Below are 15,423 nucleotides of genomic sequence, written 5' to 3'. Positions count from 1 at the left end.
GAATGTGCTGTCGCCTTAGAACTATATACCAATCTTAATTATGCAGCTACCTGTTCGTATAAAACACGGAAATTGGTGTAATATATATTCGTCTGATAGAGGAAACAGCGATAATGTCATTAAAATACCTATAGGACAGCAGCAATTGTATTTGTAACTAGATGCTGCTTTGCAGACCACAACGTCATAATATTATGGACGTCAGCCGACCACTGTGATAACAAAATCAACCTATTACAGACAAATAAAATACAATGGTATTAAAATTTTGACAACGTTATAATAATAAACAATAACTGTGCTTAAAATACACCACATCTTGGTAGCTGCAAGCTACGTGTCAGTTATTTGCCTATGCTGGCAGTCGTGTCGCCTCAATAGCTGTCTGCTATCTGCGGCGCTTACGAAAATTACAAAATATACAAAAAACTCCAGATGGTCGTACCATTGAAAAGTTAACATTTGCCTATCCCAAACTGCACAAAGTAACATTACGACAGCAGCCCATTTGAGGTATAAATTCAGGCACAAAACAGTTAACGAAGAAGGAAAAGCTAATAGACTGGCGTTTTGGACTACCGTGTGGAGCTTATAATCGTTTTTATATTGGTCACAATGGTAGAAACTTTTAAACTAGACTTAAAGAACATATAGGCCCAAACAATAAGACTGCGTTGTGCATCATTTACCTAGTACTAAACATGTAGCACCAATATTGAAGATACAACGAGAATTTTAAACGTACCACTTAAGGGAAAGATCAAGAATTACAGGGTGATACCGTAATGAATTTATAGATTTTCAGCGATGATGGAGATGTATAAATATATCAACCTGAACAAAAGAACCCTGGTCCAGAAACGACCCAATCGAATGTTATTAGCGAAAGTCGTTTTGATACCTCTGACAATAGAATGCATGCACTAATACTCTCGTTGCTACGATTGTAGGTAACTTTAAGAGCTGGTGCTCTGGAATAAAGTAAGTAAAAAAGTCTAGAAAATGTGTACGCGAAAACGCATACCTTATGAGCTGTTAGCAGCCGTTCATCTTCGATAATGTGAAACACAGCTCTTCTGTCGCAAGCTCTTCTTTCAATATTTTTGGAGGAGGAAGTATGGACCAAGACAAAAAAAGTCCAGCGGATATCAATTTTAAAACGCACAGCTTAAGAATTACACGCTTATATTCATCCTCGCTACTGTGAAATACATCTCTTGTACCGAACAGATGTCCACAGCTCTTAAGGTATGCATTTTAGATTCTATGTTTACTGGATTCTTTTCGTTGCTTTGGTCCATTCTACCTCCTTCAAATATTTGGAGACCAAAGAGCTTGCAGTAGAAGAGATGCGTTTCACAGTATCGCAGATGAGCAAGTGCTCATACCTCTCCAGGTACGCATTTTGGAGACCATGTTTGCTAGATGTTTGTTTCTTGTGTTCGTCCTTACAACCAGCTCTAATCGTCTCCGAAAGCTGCCTACCCTATAGTGTTAGTGGTAACAGTACCGGTATATATATCCCACTGACACAGATTTCAGAACTATTGTCGGTTATACTTTCGTCTCGGTCGTTTCCGCACCAGGGTTCCTTACCTCAAATTAATACATTTACCATTCCCCATCCTTCCTGAAACTGCGTAATATCATCATGGAATCATCCGGTAGTTGATGAACGGGAGCTTTACAGAAGGAACATAAAAAGCCCGTTAAATTGATGAATGAAACCCGAATTTAGGTACAACAGTTTTTAGTTCTCTTTAAGAGTGAAGTATGATTCAGCAAAGTAGTCATGTGGTGACGGTATGTGTTAATAGTCGTTAAATACTACGCACCGTCCAAGTTTTCATTAGAATCTGAAGTTTTTTGGAGATTGTGTAATTTTCGTAAGCACAGGAGATAGCTGACTATCATTGAATCGACACGACGAACAGCAGTGAGCAAAAATTTGCGTCATTGTTTGTCTCTGTCAAGATATAGTATATTTGTGACCACCACTTTTTTATTGTTTTAACCTTGTCAGAACTTTTTAAGACAATGATATTTCATTAGTTTTACAGCAGTTTCAATTTTTTTAATCATAGTGAACGTCTGAAGTCCACTTTATTAAGACACTGTGACGTGGAAAGTAGCAACTAGTTTTAATGAGACGATGTATGTTGTTATATTATCCAGGTGTGCATTAAACTAATTTTTCTGGTGTTTTGTATGAACAGGTAGTTTCACAAATAAAATGAACAAAATTATTAGAGCAACAGCATGTTGGGAAGATGCTAATGAAATATGATTCACCACAATAATTATCTGGTGACCGTGCGTGTTAATAGTTGTTAAAGTCACTGTGGAAGTTTTCATTATATTCTGAAGTTTTTCAAAATTACAGAAGATAGCAGACAGCTGTTGAAACGACACGATGAACCAGTGAGCAAGTAGTTGCAACTTTGCATGTCGGTGCCAGGATATTGTATATTTGTGACCACAGTTATTGTTTATTATCGTAACCGTGTCAGATTTTGTAAGACCATTTCAGTTAGTTTTTTAGCAATCTGTTATTTTATAAGTACAGTGGTCTGTTAGTCCCCGTAGTGCTAAAACAATGTTACAAGCAAAGCAGCAACTAGTTACGAAAGCACTTGCTGCTGTTATATAGGTATTTTAGTCACATGACATTTGGTTTTATAGTAATAGGATATGCATTATACCAATTTTCGTGATGTTTTGTATGATCAGGTTGTTGCATAAATAACGTTGGTTAAAAATGCTAAGGCGATAGTACCTCAGTTCCTATCATAGTGTAACATTTCAATTACAGTTGTTTATGATCAAGATTTTGTAACGGAGCTTCACAAAAATAAAAATGAAATTTAGATAATTCTTGATTCAGGGATATAACTACGAACTACAGCTCACTATCTGTTCTAAACAGAGTCAGCACGGATGAACACAAACTAAATTTGAAAATGTGAAATACTGTTGTCGACAAACATAGATCGCGGGCACGAATATGTGATAAGGAACTTGCGGCATCTATCGAGTCTCTGTAACCACATTTATAGTGCCGATCTTCAGTATAAGCTACACTCATGAATGTACCACTTTTGTGTTATGATCATACCACATTTATCAACAGAGCTAACTAATGAAGATGTCTTGTAAGTGTCTCAGTGGAATTATGTTCTAATAAACATCTGAAAAAATGTTCAAATGTGTGTGAAATCTTATGGGACTTAACTGCTAAGGTCATCAGTCCCTAGGCTTACACACTACTTAACCTAAATTATACTACGGACAAACACACACACCCATGCCCGAGGGAGGACTCGAACCTCCGCCGGAACCAGCCGCACAGTCCATGACTGTAGCGCATCAGACCGCTCGGCTAATCCCGCGCGGCTAAACATTTGAAATGCAGGTACTTATTACTTGATATTCACATTACTAGGAACTGTGCACACTGCATATTGATTAATTTGTAATATTTTGCGTTCTTTGTCCTTAATAATACTGTTAATTATGCAGGCAATGGTTTGAGAACGAACGTCAACGTTCAGAACTAATCACCACCAAGAAACTTCACTCATCTGTGACAGAAATTTAAATAAATAAAAATCAAATTTTGGTTTCTGATCCTTTTTCCAACAAATGATAGCAATTACGTTGATGTCATTTTTTAGTTATATGTCTCAGGTGAGAGCTATATAAGTTCCTGATAGTGTGGAATTGGGAAAAGTGATATATTTTATAAGTTTGGTGCCTAAGTTCGTAGCATTTTTGTTTCATGTGTTGGTATTTAAGTTGCTATGGGTTTCTTATTTGTCCTTTTTTTATTTGTAGTTCATTGTTGCTATTTGAGTTTGTATATTGTCACTTTGTCATCTAGAGATAGTGAGTGAAGCTGTGAAAGCTTGAAAATGGCGTGCCATGTGGAGAATTTGGAACATTTGCGACTTATTCTTCTATTTCATTTGAGTAGAGGGTTACAGTAGCGGAGACAGCCGCAAACATTTGCGCCGTATACAAGGAACACAGGACAAAGCATGGCAAGAGAATGGTTTTCTCGTTCTAAAGAGGTCGTTTTGACATTAGCGACTCTCCACGTTCAGCAAGACCTTCGGGGTCTTATGAAAATGGTTTAAACTCGCTAATCCACAATGATCAATGTCACTGTACTCCAGAAATGGCAAATGCTATGAACTGTGAACATATCGTGCGATATTAGCATGCAGTGGGGAAATTTCAAAAATCGGATGTATGTGCACCGCATGTTCTAAGCCATATATGCACCTCTGCTTGCTCTCATCAATTGACTCGTGAACAACACCGACCATTCTTGTCCTATATCGTTAGCGGTGACAAGAAATGTAGTATTTATGCTAACATACAAAAAATAGAGGAATGGTTGAGCCCAAGCAAAGCAGCAGCTCCCAGTACAAAGGCCTGCACGCATTCACAAAAGATTATGTTATGCATCTGGTGCAACAGCGACGGTGTCGTGCACTACTAATTCCTTGCCATAGGTGTAACCACAACTGCGGGTGTTTACCGTAAACAACTGAGACCTCTTGCAGTCGTAGTCCAAAACCAGGGACCATTTAGGTCACGTAAAGCCATGCTACCCAAGATAACCCCCGCCGAATTCTACTAGACTGACAGAAAGCACAATGCCGGAGTTAGGTTGGGAATCCATTCCACACCCACTTTATTCATCTCATCTTGCGCCCTCAGATTTTCACTCTTGCCGCTCCCTATCGAACAATCTTCAAGGAACTTCCTTTACGGATGAAAAACTGTGGCTCGTCGAGTTGTCCGCCTCAGAACCACAACAGCTATGCAGTCGCGGAATCGAAAAATTACCGTGCTTTGGCATACTGTTATAAATAGTGAAGAAGAATAAATTATTGATGATTAAAGCCTCTGTTATGAGTATCTGTTACGTTCACTTAACTTAGGAATAATGCTACGAGCTTATGCACTGACCTAACATATTAATAGATGTTGATTTATTTATTGATAGTATTAATTGTATAATTTCGTTTATGTTTTGTTTTACCTCTGCTCTCAGAAAACTTCAAGAAAGAAATTTACGTACAAACTTGTAGTTTACAAGAATATTGGAGAAATTTTAGATATTAGTAAGCAATAGCGAACCGCGTGTACAAAGACATAACTACGAAGTTGCTTGGATACTTGCATAACTTAAGGGAATACGACAAGCAGTGGTAAAGGACTCATTAATTTTAGTATACATGTATACACTTATTACTATGAAGTGATTTCTGTTCAGATGTTTGTCAGAAGGACAGAATAACTTAATGCAACTCCAGAACTCTGCAAGGAATTAGTCTGCAAGAAGGCAGAAACTATTCGAATTCCCGTTTGGCTTTTGGCACGTGAGTCGGGATGTAGCATACTGAGGCTGCGAGACAGTTTTGCGTTGTCGCTCGGCTTCGAGTTTATATGGTCGTTACCGCGCCAACGATTCTTCCGGTAGCACGAGGGACTTCTTCGTGAGGCTGTGTTCCTCTACATAATACAAAAACCTTTCCCAGGCAGTGAATGGGCTGTTAAAAACTGCGCTTGTGAATTCTACATTGCCTGCCCCGGAGTGACTTTACTAGGCAAGCCTAATATAGACACGTGTTGGCAGTATCCTAATAGAATAACAGAGGCAACAGAGAAAGTGGTGGACCTCCACTTTCACAGTAATTTGATTAAAATATATTTTCTTTTAGTCGTAGTTTATTTCTTCGTGAAGCAGGGAAGGTCAATCTTTTTCCTCTTCGTATGTTTTTACTAAAACAAATCACACGGCTACTAATACTAACTACGGAAAATTTATCACGAAGTCTTTGATTCTTATTGTGTTATTGTAGTTTTTGTTGTTCGGGTAAATTTTTTATGTTGTTGTTGTTGTTGTTGTTGTTGCAGTTCCCCAAGATAGTCTATCTTGGGCAAACCCTCTCATATCAGCACGTCTACTGCACTTTACATTCACTAAAGCTTGCTTACTGAATTCAAGCTTTAGTCTCCGTCTTATGCCTCTCTACAGCTATTCCTTGAAGCCTCAGGCTGTCTCCGTGTACGTGAATCTGTTCTTTCGTTTAGCCAAGTTTTGGTGTAAAACCCTTGGCTGCTCAATTCGTCCACTTAGTCTTCATTAGTCACTCCATCTATCCACTCAGTCTCGACCATTCTTCTGTAACACCACATTTCGAAAGCGACAATCCTGTTCTTAGCACAACTGTTTAGCGTATGCATTTCACTTCAGTACAAGGTTAATCGTTACAGAACACATTGAAAAAAGACACTTTAACACTTCAATGCATGATTTTCTTGTTAGTCTACATAATATATCCTCTTTATTTCTTCAATTGTCAGTTATATTTCTGCCTAAATACCCAAGCTCTCATAATGTAGTATGTTGAACTGTATGGCGCAAGCAAACATCCAAAACGAAACCTTACATAGCAACTATCATGCATCAATACAGATACTGTTACTCGACAACAATGTAATCGTACACATGCACTTATATGAATGAATTATTGAAGTGCGTGAGGAGCTCAGAATCTTGCTTAATGTTTCCTAGAATATTAGGCTAGTCAGAAGCAAACAATTCTCTGACAGAACGGATTGACAGAAATACAAATCAGTCATAATTCATACATATTACACTATCATGTCATATATTCCGGTACCACAATATTTCGTTCATATTTGACATAAATTTAGACCATGTACTAGAGTTCGAAATGAATAAAAATACTATTTAAAAAGTTTGATACTCTGTATCTCGACCTCAGTACATTTCAGTTAATACTTTATTCCAGAGAGCGCCTCAGTTTCCCATGAAACGGAACAGGATTTTATATCAGACTACCAGTTCGAAACGCTGCTACTAGAAACAAAGACAGCCGACATCTTGAGATTCGCATCAAATAAATGGAATTACAAAAATAAACAGCCATATATTGATGACCTTGTCTGTAAGAAACTCGTAACGGCACTTGTTTTGAAATAAATAGCATTATTGACAGGGACTTATTGTTACTTTTACATTATGTTCTTCTTTTCACAGCCACTTGTCTCATCACGTCACTTTTAGATGAATTAAACTTCAAAGTTCATACGTAGGAATAAATTGAAGATGATGAATAGGTAACAAATTTCAAATAACGGCATTTTAATTAGTCAGAGATTCAAACAGGAGTGTGCACTAACATCGACTATTTCTAAATAATACATTGACCATGCTACAATAGAAGGTCAAAGAGCTTTATTACAGAAGAGAACTGACTGAGTAGACATTCCTATCTGAGCGAAAGTGTAGGTAGTCTTTAACCCTTCTCAGGATGATGTTGTATGCACTGTCTTCAAAACAATTAAAAGCACTGTGATATACACTTAAGAAATTGCTGAAGGCAAATCAAAGATTATTGCTAGCCAAGGTAAAGAACTGTTATGAGCTAAGATTGTGTTACAGGACCATTCAACTGAAAGATTTCGTTTGAGAATTAACATAGACAACAATGGAGACAAGGGTTTAGAAATAAATATTGATATAGTAATTAAAAGAGAACGTTAAGTAGGAAAGACGCCCCTGAAAACAGTGTTGGACATGTCTGAAAGATTTTAATTCTCAGAATAATGTACCCTGACGAAATCTATGACAAAAAGTATAGTGGTAACCCAGATGCCGTTCTTATATTTCCTTGCAGGCTACAGATTAATAGTTAAGTGCGAAGACATTAGTAAAGAACTACATATAGTCGGTTAAACACACAAAATATGACAATACAGGTAAATATATTACGAAAATGTCTGTTGAATGGACGGCGGAGAACTGTCTGAGAATTTTGCTTCAGAATGGGAGAGAAAAATGGGGGACACCCTCGGAAGATATGGAACGACCAACTTTCAATTTGGAGCCTGAATAAGCTAACAGTTAATCATAATGACGAATTCTGCTGTACATAAATAATTATTTTTACATACTTAAAATGATAAATAGCCGCTTGTGTTTAGTAAGATCATGAGTAAAACAACTCTAAATTTAATATGTTTGCTATATTTTAGTGGAAAATAATAAAATCACCTGAAGAGCACGTAATGTAAAGAGTGGTCTCACCACACTTCCTCGGAAGGGTGTACTGCTTTAGGGGATTTTAAGATAACAGCAAGGCACGGTGCAGTGGCTGCAGTGATGGGTTGCTATTACAATGGACATATACTTGAAGCGTTAAGACTATCAGAGTTGACAGCAAAGGAGAATCTGCTTCTTACCCAGCGGATACTCAGGAAGGACTGTGATGAGTTTGTGTGCAACTTCTGAAAGCTGGATTACTCAGCTTGTTTACTTAAGGACGCCGCCAGACTCTCCCTTGCGGCGTTAGCTTAGAGTTTACAGTGCAGCAGGCGAGTAATTTCTGTACTAATAATTACGTTCAGCCCCTCTGGGATTAATTTCCATTATGGAATAATTAAGCTTTTAATTATATAAGTTTATTCACAAATTACTTATTACTCAACATTATCAAACTAACACAGTGCTTTAATAAACTGTAGGTGTCTTAATATTCTTAGTAAAGAACTACATATAATCGGATCAACACACAAAATATAACAATACACGTAAAAATATTATGAAAATGTCTGTGTAATGGACGGCGGAGGACCGTCTGAGAATTTTGCCTCACGTAGAATAAGGTGTAATTAGATGAATGACGAACACTAACTTCACTTAACGTGCTACGGTCGCAGGTTCGAATCCTGCCTAGGGCATGGATGTGTGTGATGTCCTTAGGTTGGTTAAATTTATGCAGTTCTAAGTTCTAGGGGACTGATGACCTCAGATGTTAAGTCCCACAGTGCTCAGAGCCATTTGAACCATTTCACTTAACGGAGGTTGATTCAGCACTTGCACATACAAGAGGGCGGAGCGAACTGCCTCCGGTCGGAACATATACAGTATATATACAGCCACAGAACATTCCAGTACAATGATTCTTGCCATTTGTGGATACTTCTAGCATGTACTCGAACCTAATAAAGAAATTAAAAATGTACAGTCGAAGTCAGTCTTGAACTCACGACCCTTTTTTTGTGTGGGGTACCTAACAAAAAGAAAGGAAACGAAATCATAACCATCTCTACGTGGCACCGCCACTTGTGTCCCTGCCAAACAAAAATGAACTTTTACCTCTTCAGGCGTTGCCATCCTAACTATACGTAACCACCCCCCATTTAAAATGTGAAGAAACTATACTATACGGGACTAACGTGTGTGCACCAACCCACAAAACCACGATGAAACGAAGTGGGGGAAGGGTATTTCTAGTAGGGTGCGGAAGGGTGTTTTTTTTCGTTATGTACAGTATGGACTTATAGATATCAATGTGCAAACGGTCATGGATAGTCAAGCCTGTAAAACTAAAACAAAATGAAGACACCATCGAAGGTAGTAAACATAAATAACATGAAAATAAAGCTACCACTTCGTAGTCAGGCTTCCCTGCAACTGCGCCACACTGATAATAACAGTTCAATGTGCGATCGTTAGCACTTCCTTCTGACCTCATATACCACTGCCTGGAACATTTCAAGTACACGGCTGGCTGTGAAAGGCATTCCAGAGGGAGTTTGCGAAGCATCGTCGATATCTGGTATGCCCGACAATAGCATGATATCTTTCTTGCAAGTAGAGTCAGAAGTCAAGTAAATTCTCATGTCCGTTACGATAGAGGTAATTGACCACACGTCCACGTATCCAGGCGACGGAGTTGGTCCGAGTCTTGGGGTAAAATGTCTCATCCGGAGGCAATAATGTGCGTGCAGCTTTATGCTCCAGCGTAACTCGCAAGAAATAAGCCAGCATCTGCCGCACTAGGTGCCAAACCGGCTCCGCCTCTCCACAGCTGAGGCTGTGCTCGTCAGAATCTACTTTATTACAACCCACACAATTGGGAGATTGTGCCATGTGGATATTGTAGGGACGTCCTTGTGTCACCAGCTTCCCATTAACGACTACGTACCATTGGGAAACTAGACCGGAATCAAGCATGGCATCATGTACAGTCTTCCAGACCACGCGCCACCGTACATCAAGATATTTTAGTTCGACCACATTACGGGGGCGGCGTTGCAGCATGTTGTGATATAGGCGTCGAGCTGTAGCCATTCGTGGTGTCGTGAGCGCTGCACTGGAATAACTTTGTTCTGAATAGAAACGTCCTATATAAAAGAGGGGCGCTGAGATGTCCTGTAGTGGCACCGGCGCTCTTAGTGAAGCAGGTCGTAGCGCCGTCGGAAGCAAATTCGTAAGGCTTGTAGGACAACGGCGCATCAGACATAAATGTGAGTTATCATAGAGAGCAACAGCCCCGTCATGTACATTAACTAGGCCGAGACCACCCTTTTCCTTGTGGAGGGTAAGAGATACGTATCTGATCTTCAGTAACATACCAGCGCTGACGAGGTGTCCCAGCGCTTCCATGATGCTACGCGCTAAGGGGTTCGGAATGGGTAGCGTTTGGGCACCATGCGGTATGCGGGACGCAAGGTATACATTGGAATAATGCGCCTGCTGAACGATGTTGAGGGACCACAAGCGCTGATTTACAATTCCGGCCCGAGTTTGGTGAAGAAGGCGTCGATAATTGAGCGTCGTCGCTCGTCGCATGTCGTTCATGAAATCGAAGTCCAAGTGGCGGACAGTATCACTGAAGCGTAAGGGGGCAAAGTGTGCCTGCGGTAGCCCTATCCCGATGCTCAAGGTGACGGACTTGTCAACGGTGATTTGGCTACCAGAAGCTGTACCGTAGGTTGCAATCCAGTCCAAAGCCGACGCCATATCGGCCGCTCCACGTATGACAATCATGAAATAGCGATAGATGGTGCCGCAAGACTGTATCCCAGTGAGCCTGTCTCGGAGACCACACTACAGAGGTTCCAAGGCCAATGCAAATAAAATGTAGAAAATGGACATCCCTGTCGTACTGATCGACGAATCGGCATGGGGGATGCCGTCATTCTTCCTTTAACAAGGACTCGAGAAGTAGCACCATGCAGAAGGCGTGTCAACACTGCGCTAAAGGGGTCGGGGTATTCCACGCGCCGTAGAACGGCCGTGAGGAAAGTGTTGACCACACGGTCAAAAGCCTGGCTAAAGTCAATAGACGCCAGGGCTGCCGGCAAACGTCTCACTAGTGCAAGGGAGACGAGATCTCTGTAACGACATAACGCAGTTCTGATGTTGTTGGGTCCCCCCAAGGACGTCTGATCGCTGGACAGGAAGTGCAATAGTGTGCCGCGAATAAGTTGTGATAGCAGCCTCGAAAAGATCTTGAAGTTGCTGTTCAATAACGTTAAGGGGCGATAATCGCGGACATAAGTCTGTCCCATCGGCTTGTGGACGGGTACAAGCAGTCTTTACAAGAACGGTGCAGGCAACGGTATACCTGCGGACATCAATTCCTGACAATTTTCAACCCAACACGGCACCAACAGTTGTTTAACGGCTCGATAGAACTCTAATGGTATTCCATCGATTCCTGGTGGTTTATGGGGAGCACCTTTACCAATGGCGTCGAACACTTCCTCTTCTGTCACTTCTATCAGTGAAGTCGGTACCATGTCTGGTAGAACTGTACCGTGCACATGTGCAGAAACAGTGTCTACCGTCGCCATATCAGGGAGCACTGCTGAATAAAGGTGAGCTAATGCTCATGGAAGGCTTCTGCTATATCTGCTTGTTCTACCACGTGTCGACCGTCGTCCGTTATCATGTCGGTTACCAGCACCCTACTGCACGTCCTGCGCTCTAAGAGCAAGTTTTGCATAGATGGCCTTTCGGATTGTAGCTTGTCTGGAGCACGCGACCGTATAACAGCGCCCTGTAAGTGATGGTGTGCTAAGGAGTCGAGCTGCGTTCGACAATGATCTGCCTGTCAGCTGAGGGCTCCATAGCAAGACATTCCCGTAGGACGGTGTAATAAAAATTTTCCGTACTCCTCCTCCAAGCCGCCGCTTCCCGGCTGTAAGTAATGAAGATGCTCTTAAGAGCAGGCTTCGCACACTGCATCCACCAACTGAGGGTCGATCGGTAACGACCACGACGGACGCGTTCGACGACTCTTCGATAGCACCTTAAATGCCGACACGTCCAGATGGGCGACATTCAGCTTCCAGAGGGGCCTACTGTACCACACACGTGCAGGTTGAAGGGCAATGGTGCAAATATGTGGTCGGCGAATGCAGTGGGCCAGAGCTCTGCTCCGCTCGTCGCCGTCTAGAGGTTGCTTGTGACGTAAATACTGTCCAACCGACTTGACGAGTGACTTGTACAATGGGTGTAACCAGGAGCAGGGCCATGGATGTGGCGCCCCGTGTCGAGCAGGTGGAGGTCACGCACTAGCATTTCCAACTCCGCACACGGGACGTGATGTGGCTGCTGGTAAGACGGAGATAAAGTACAGTTGAAATCGCCTCCGATCACCATATCGTCTATGCCGCCCATGCAGAGACGCGTACCGAGCGAGGTGGCGCAGTGGTTAGCACTCTGAAATCGCATTCGGGAGGACGACGGTTCAATCCCGTCTCCAGCCATCCTGATTTAGGTTTTCCGTTATTTCCATAAATCGTTTCAGGCAAATGCCGGGATGGTTCCTTTGAAAGGGCACGGCCGATTTCCTTCCCAATCCTTCCCTAACCCGAGCTTGCGCGTAATATCTTCCGAAAAAAAGCGGGCTTCATCTCACCGTCTCCCTGATCCTGAAGGATCATATACGTTGCTGAGTCGTACACCGCTGACAGTTACGGCCATGGCTCTTGCACTCGGTAGGCACAGTACGTCCGTAGCCGCCAAGCCTTCCCGTAGCAGGACAGCCACGCTACAAGAGGCCTGGAAGATGTGGGCGGTATATCCGTGGAAGTCAGAGAAACTAGCGACACATACTTCCAGTAAGAGAGCCACGTCGATGTCCGCTGTGTCGAGCATACGTTGTAGCAGTGTCAGTTTGTGTGGTGCCCTTATCGCATTGATACTGAATGTGGCAAGGCGAAAGGTGTGCTGCCTAGCCTTTTCACCTAGGGTAGGCGCCATGGTAATCAATATAACTACAAGAGAGGCCAGACCTACAGGACCAGTTACAGATTATGAGTCTTTCACTCTAGGAATGGTTCCCCAATGCCACCCCATTCCCTGTCATTCGTGCCATCTCCAGGAAGTTCTTCAACATCGTCCGACCACTGTGGATGCAACACGATGCCATGTAGCTGACGGCACCTAAATTTCTTTCACCGACGTCGTCTTTGGCAGAGGTGGGCGGGGCGCCATCCATCGACGCGACCTGCTGCATCTGTGCTGGAAGAAGTAACTGGGCACTCGTGGTATGGGCGAGCGAACCGTCTACACCACCTAGATCCTCAGCAGGCACAGCATCCATGCCGTCTGACGAGATGTCACCTTCTTGAGCGGCCATGGGTAGGAGGCCATCGTCAGAAGGGGTCCGCCGACGTCGCTTGCGGCGACGAGGCGAATTTTGTTTTCGAACGCGTCGTATCACCTTCCGCTAGGAAAGCTGCGGTCGGGACAATGTTCGCGTTTACGTCCATCGCGTCCTGAATGTGATGTTGCGTCTGGATTCAGTGGGGAAATAGCAGCTGTTGTTGCTGTGGAGGGGGCATCATCCGGGTTGACATCAGGGTCCTTCCTCTTCCTGCCTTGGTGCTTCTGACGTCAATGGATGCGCGCTACCTCCCGCTTCTTCCTCATCTATAGTTCGCATCGTCGTCTCAGCGAATGTGAGGGGCAGGATTGCCGTCCCCGTCGGGGAAACGGAGTCTCCCATTGGTGTCTGTGTAAGTCTACGTTGTAAGCAGCCCGATCGAACATGGCCTTCCTGCCCACATCCGGAACCAGAACGCGGTTGAACGTCGTACATTATGACTGCATGACAGCCACCGATGTTCAAATAGGACGACATATGTTTCTTGAGCTAAAGTTTAATTTGGCGCACACCACAGTATACCTTATACGTCAAAAAATTTGGCCACATTTCTGCAACGTGGCTGGTGACATTGCCATATGGTCTGAGTGAATGTGAGGGGCAGCATTGTCGTCCCCGTCGGGGAAACGGAGTCTCCCACTGGTGTCTGTGTAAGTCGACGTTGTAAGCAGTCCGATCGAACATGGCCTTCCTGCCCACATCCGGAACAGGAACGCGGTTGAACGTCGTACATTATGACTGCATGACAGCCACCGATGTTCAGATAGGACGGCACATGTTTCTTGCGCTAAAGTTTAATTTGGCGCACACCATTGTGTACCTTATACGTCAAAAAATTTGGCCACTTTTCTGCAACGTGTCTGATGACATTGCCATATGGTCGGAAGGCGTCTTTGACAACTTCCTCTGGGGAGCTCAAAAACCCTTAAAGTCCGGAGACCCATGCCTGCATGATCCACTGTCACTGCACCGATATGCCTGTCAGAATGTTTAAATCAGAAAGGGTTCGCGTATTTAGACGCCACTGTCGTGCAGACCTCTGCACTGATCATTTTAACATAAACCACGCTCGTCGTTATAGAAAAATGTATTCCGACGACAGTCGCCGGATCTAAACATAGATCGTCGCGTGTTAACTGTTCTATTTCATAGACTCGAGGACGCACTTGATCAGGTTGGAAGGTAATTCTGAACGTATCTTGGCGCCATGCGCGTGCCATAGTCGCACTGAACTTGGAACGAATACAACTCGCGCCGCGAGAAGTTAAACACAAGCAAGCGCTCACGGTCGCACACGGCGGGACGCAGCGTACGTCCTCGCCCCACCGCTCCCGAAAGCAGACTGACCCTTCGTGCTACAGTTTAGTGTCATAACCACTACACCACGGTGCTACGTGGCTTCTGCTGCGACATTGCGCCCTCCTTACGAGAACAGCGCCTCGGTGTTACGTCGTCCTAGTCCGGGAACGAGTCATCGGTCCTGCATACTATGACTCCTGATGACTGATTCTCGCCCTGGCGGTGATTTTCTTAGCACTTCTTTTGCTCTACGCTCATCGTCACCTTTCCGCTTGTTGCCTGTCGCTAGAGCTTCGAATTTACCCTGGGTTGCAGGATCCTTATAGGGCTTCATTCGAAGGAGGTGGACCGTATCTCTGATCTTTCGTCGTCTTGAGTCGGGGTCGAAATCTTCAACTTCATAAGTAACATCAGGCAATTGCCTTACAATCGTATAAGTTCCAAAATAGCTCCTGGGGAGCTTCTCAGAGAGTCCAACTTCCTAACAGCAGTGAAGATCAAGACGACGTTACCAGGATGGTAGACAACAGGGCGGTGGCTCGCGTCACACCTTCGGAGTTCGTTTTCTTGAGCCTATAGCGTGCGGAGTCGAGTTAACTGCCGAGCTTCCTCAGCTCTG

Source organism: Schistocerca piceifrons, chromosome X, assembly GCF_021461385.2.
Source record: "Schistocerca piceifrons isolate TAMUIC-IGC-003096 chromosome X, iqSchPice1.1, whole genome shotgun sequence".
Taxonomy (NCBI): Eukaryota; Metazoa; Arthropoda; class Insecta; order Orthoptera; family Acrididae; genus Schistocerca; species Schistocerca piceifrons.
The sequence above is the reverse complement of the archived record's forward strand: the minus strand, read 5'-3'. Positions refer to the sequence as shown.